Raw genomic sequence first — 6,000 nt, 5'->3', positions numbered from 1 at the left:
CTGACCTACCTGTCTGGGTGGGATGCGTCTTCTCTGTTCTCTGCGAGCTCCCTGTGCATTTCTCTGACTTAGCTCTCATCGTACTGCATTGAAGCGATCTGTCCAGCTGCCTGTCTACCCCCCGACTATGACCTGGAAGCTAATGTATGCCTCTGATTTAGCCTTACATCTGCAAAGCCCAGCACAGTGCCTGGCACAAAAATGATGCTCAATAAATGTTCCCTGAAAGGTTGAATTCAAATTTGTAGACTTTATAGATGAGAGAGGCCAAAGAAAAGTGTGAAGTTGAGAAATATCTGGTAATTTGAGTGATAGTGACAATTCAGACGTTTCAGGCCAAAAGACACCACACAATGTTTATGGTCTCTCAACAAAAGATTAGACCAGGAGTTTCCATTTGACCTCTGACCTCTCCTCTGCTGAGATGGGAGAATTGAAGGCAGGCCCCTGAGTTATGCAGGTCTAGGGTGCTTCTGAGGACTGACTGAGCTTCATCAGCAGAGGGTGGCAAGGGGTGCTTATTATTGAAGGTTCCGGGGAATCAGTCTTCTCTTGTCTTGGGGTCTGTTGAGGGGTGTGCATGTGAGTGTATCACACACATGCATGTGGTGGTTATGACAGCAAACAGGGTGTTTGGAAGAAGCCCGTGGGCATTGAAGGAGTCATCTCAATTGGCCTGATTATAAGGTGCCAGAGACCTTGAAGGTGGAGGACTTTATTCACCAATTCTATCAACCAACATTTATGGAGCACCTGCTATGTGCCAGGCAATGTTCTAAGTGCTTTGTGTGTATTGACTCATTTGATCTTCACAACAACCCCATGATGCAGGTACTATTATTGTCTTCATTTTATAGATGAGGAAACCAAGCCACATAGAATTTAAGCAAGATGTTCAAGATCTCCCAGCTAAGAAACATCAAAGGCAGGGGCAGTCCCAGGCCCTCCGACTCAAGAGCCCAGATTGAGGCTAACCTGCCTCGAGCATCATTCTATCCTGCCTGTCACGCGCTGTGATGGTCCAGAACCAGTGCTGCTCACTCTCTGGGAGCCCAGGCCTACAGCCAGTCACTAGAAATGACAAAGGGATATTGCTCTCTGAGGAGATGTGGGGATCCCTACGCGGTGGGCCTCTGGGTGCCGGGGCAGCCGAGCGCAGCCAGAGAGGAAGTCTCCTTGGGAGTGTATCCAGAGCTGTGATCTTTGGAGGAAGAGCGGTAATTGCTGGCCAGCCAACAGGCTCCCAGTGCACCCTCCAGTCCTGGTTAGAAGTTGGACGGGACCATGGGAGGCTGGTAGAGTGAACCTGCCCCGTGAGAACTGTGGGAGTGGAACCCGCTGGGTCCAGAGGTGGTAGTGGAGTAACACAGTCATGATCGAGAAGCTAAGTGCCAAGATCCGTGCCTGGACTCTCCACATGCTTACATGGACTCTCACACCAACCCTGCAAGGTGGATATTCACCCTGTTTCACTGATAAGGAAACAGTCTGGGGAAGGCCAAGTCACCTGCCAAGTTACAGCATTGATAAGTCTCTGAGCTGGAACCGAAGCCAGTCCTACTCGATTCCAAAGCCCATCTTTTAAACCCATACCCACTCCCTTTCCTACAGAATGCCTGTTTCTTTTCTTTCTTTCTTTTTCTTGTTTTGATCAAACTTCCTTCTGAATCAGTGAGGGAGCGCTGTGGCCTGCCTTGTGGACTATGTGGTGGAAACACTTCCCCAAGATCTGGGGGAGCACCAGAATCAGGAGGACTGTGACACTCCCCGCAAAAAAGTAGAGTAAAATTCACCTTTAACTCCCAGGTGTCTGCAGTAAGAATTCACCTCAAATTCGGTGTCTTTCCTTTTCCAGCTTTTCACATGCTTGGGAAGTCGGTATGTGAGCAAAAGCTGCGAGTGTGGAGCCCAGAGTACTCTCCGTGCAGCTCTAGAGAGGGCTCAGGGGGCAGCAGTGGGATGCACAGCCGCTGGGGGGCTGGAGGCCTGATGGCCGAGAGCCTGCAAGTCGGCGAGGGCCTGGAGACCTAATCCTGAAAGCAACAGGCGCTCCTAGAGCCTTGTTGACTTGGAGATTGGTAAAATCAATACACACTTTCCGTGGATTATTCTGGAGACATGTGCATGGTGGGTGGGGAGGGGGAGTGACTGAGAGATTGGAGGTGCGGCAGGAATAGAGACAATGTGATCTGGGGCTGAAATTAGACAACGGAGGGGCCCTGGGAAGCCAGGGACAGATGGGAAAAGCATGAAGATGCTGCAAGGAAGGAGTAACAGGACTTGCTGGAGTGTGGGGAGTGATGGAGAGTGCCGTGAGATGAGAAAAGTAAGACATCACAACAGAACAGAGGAAATCAGCATTGGGAACTCCTTTGGGGAGAAAGAGAGGTTAATTTTAAACAGTTTTATCATTTTGGAGTTTTGGGGGTATTTTGAAAAGCGTCAGGTTGGCAATGTTTCCATTGCAGAGATTGTCTCTTGCCTTTCAGAGACCCTGTAATTTGGGAAATGTGAATCTTGTACCCATCTATTCAGGACTCCTGAAGACAAAGATGAGCCTTCTGTTTCCAGTGATCATGGGCCCCAGATGAAGCCAGCCTAGGGGTAATAAACCAGGTAATTATCTCCATCCTTCCTGTGACAATAATGGTGTAGAGGCAGGTAAAAATTCATCAGAGGTGGCTTCGCAAGTCCCCAGGGAGACTCACGATAAAGGGGCTGATTGTCAGAATCCGCCTCTGCAGCATTACACCAGGGCTCTATAATGACGGCCCAGGGCCACATTGTGCCTCCAGAGTAAAGAACTGTGGAGATGAAAAAGAGACAGACACCTACATTCCAGCACGGTACCCCACCAAGTCGGCGTGGATGGCCTGGATCAGTAATTAGAAACACAGTGCCATAAATATTGAAAGAAACTTCTGTAAACATTCTAGAGGACAATGAAATTAGAAATAATAAGCAGATGGGCTTTTATTCAAAGCAAATCCTGCCAGATGGACTCAGTACTTCTTCTTCTTCTTTTTTTTTTGATAAAAGTACAAAGTTGGTGATGAAGGGAAAATGGCACGTTTGATGTCATATGTGTGAACATTGTTAAAACATTTGAGTCTTCCAAGAAGGCTGATTTGCAGAATTGGCTCAGAATGCTTGGAATAGAAGCACATACCTGACAAAAAAGTTGGATAAATGCTGCTAATTGGGCAAGAGAAAGTGCTGGAACACTGGGCTGGCGGGACAGCCTCAGGAGGGCTCCTTCAAGGAACCATGGAGCTTTGCAACCTGAAAGGACCTTAGAGATCATCAGTTCCAACCCTCTCATTTAAGGCTAAGGAAACTCAATCAAAAGGAGACAATGACTGCACACAACCAGGGCTAGAAGAGCTTACTTGACAATTCGTTCTACAGAGTGAGGGCTAGGTCTCCTCTCCACCTGGCAGCTCTCTTATGTAGGAAAGGAAATAAAATGTGGTCAAGTACAATTCTGAAAGGATTCTCAATACGCAGATGAAATAATTGGACCCTGAGCAAATCAAGGCCAAGATATAGATCATGCACCCGTAACATGGTGCGGCCTCAGACACAGCGGAGATGGTGGTTGAGAAGTGGAAAGTTTTCCTACAGACCATGCTTCCAAGGTCCCTGCAGTTTTTAAGTCCCTTTCAATGGTATTAATTCATCATTGCTGTGAAGCTGAGAAGATGTCAAAACTTGGGGAGATTTGATGACTTGTCCAACTAAGGTCAAACAGCAACATGTAGTTGATCGGGGACAAGAGCACATGTCCTCTGAGTCTAGCCAGGCTCCACCTCACCCAAATTTGGCCTTTGGTAAAATTCTGATGAAGGCCTAGCCTTCTCTTCTGCCCTGGGACCCCCTCAGAAGTCTCCACTCTTTCTCTGCTGGGCGCTTTTCCGACTCACGTTCCTGCCCTTACGCAGTTCCCCAGAAGCCCGTTGTTCCTAACTTCACAGCCCTGCCCGAGCCCTTCTCCCATTCCCTCCCCATTCTTCGCCAGAACCTCTGGGTCTCCTTTCCTGTTTCTGCCCAGCTCTGTGCTCAGTGTTTTGTCACCCTAAAATGCATAAAGCTTGCATAAACTAATTTCCACCATTGCCTTCACAGGTGATAGTTTCACCTTCAGGAAGTCATTTCTCCTCCCAAGCCTGCTTCCTCATTAAAAAACAGAACACAGCAATGATGTTTGTGACTTACAGTGTGTTGTGACCTACAGTGAAGGAGCGTGTGTGAACACCACCTAGTCAATGCCTAATACAGGTAGATGCTCATAGTGTATTTATTTATTGATTTTTTTAAAGATTGGCACCTGAGCTAACAACTGTTGCCAATCTTCTTTTTTTCCCTTTTTTCCTGCTTTTTTCTCCCCAAATCCCCCCAGTACATAGCTGCATATTTTAGTTGTGGGTCCTTCTAAGTGTGGCATATGGGACGCTGCCTCAACATGGCCTAATGAGCGGTGCCATGTCCGCGCCCAGGATCCGAACCCTGGGCTGCCGAAGCGGAGCGTGGGAACTTAACCACTGGACCATGGGGCCGGCCCCAACATTGTGTATTTATTAAGAGAATTTTAGGTTGGGAACTTTCCTCAAGGCACCTCACAATAGCTCTTCCTTTCTTATGTAGAGTAATTTATTGCCCTCAAGCCATATCCAAACACCCCTACTCTACCCGCTAAAGAGGAGACCCTCTGCTTAACAGGACCCAGTCTTTTGGGTGGGTTGCAGGGTGAAGTGGGAGGTAAAATGTTCACAAATGATTTTGTTCCTTTCACACATAATCCTTTCTCTGTCAGGGTGTGGAAGAGCTTTTTTAACAGGCAGCTTTTTTTTTTTTTTTGAAAGAGGAGTTACTGAAATTCAGGAAAAAAATGGAAGCTTGTCTGCATTTCCTGCTACTGCTGAAAAATGGCTCCTTGGTCTTCATTGGTCCAGGTTTTCTGCTCTGGGTGACCCATGAGGCAACACAGTTAAAATAAAACTCTTGCAGTTATTTTTTGCCTTTTCTTTTCTTTTTTTTGGAAATAACCTTTATTGCACTCTTACTAGGAAGCACTCTCTTTACCATCTACTATGGACTGAATATTTGTGTTCCCCCCCCAAGTTCATATATTGAAATCCTAACCCCCAAGGTGATGGTATTAGGAGGTGAGTCTTTGGGAGGTGATTGGACATGAGTGTGGAGGACTTGAGGCCTTCTAAAGGAGGCCTAGGAGAGACTCCTAGCCCCTTCCGCCATGTGAGGACACAGCGAAAAAATGGTTGTCTATGAACCAGAAAGTGGGTCCTCACTAGACTCTGAGTCTCCTGGCCCCTTGATCTGGGACTTCCCAGCCTCTGGAAATGTGAGAGAGCAGTTTCCGTTGTTTTAAACCAGCCACTCTACGGTATTGGTTGTAGCAGCCCCAGTGGACTGAGACACCATCTGATGACTGTGGTGTTATTTTTTCTTTCACTTACCTTCCACAGAGGGGCACAGCAGCTGAAGAAACGTCCTTTCCCCGCTCCTCACGAAATGTGAGCTATTGGAAAGAGCGGTGTCTGGGGGTTACTAGACCGGTGTTTGCGTCCCGTCCTGCCACACGGGGAGCCTTGGACAAGGGTCTTCACCTCTCTGTGCTGCAGCCGGGCCTGGGTCTGTTGAATTCAGTGCACTATGACCTCCCTGAGGGCAGGAAACATAGCGCGTAGATTGTTTATCTTTATAGTGCTTGACGCAAGAGGAACAAATTTAGTCAATGTTTGGGAATCAGACCTCTAAATGCTGCTGGAACACATCATCACACACACACATCCATCGCTAACAAACATCGCTCAATAGAGTGCCAAATGTATGCCTTTCACTGCTTAATCTAACCATCGTAACAACTCTGCGATACAGCTGTTACTATCACTATTCTGCCGATAAGAAAACTGAGGTGTAGCGAGATTAAGTGATTTACCTCTTTGCTAGTTGGTAGCAGAGTCAGGATTTGAACTCAGG

Source organism: Equus quagga, chromosome 13 (assembly GCF_021613505.1).
Source record: "Equus quagga isolate Etosha38 chromosome 13, UCLA_HA_Equagga_1.0, whole genome shotgun sequence".
Classification (NCBI taxonomy): domain Eukaryota; kingdom Metazoa; phylum Chordata; class Mammalia; order Perissodactyla; family Equidae; genus Equus; species Equus quagga.
The sequence above is the reverse complement of the archived record's forward strand: the minus strand, read 5'-3'. Positions refer to the sequence as shown.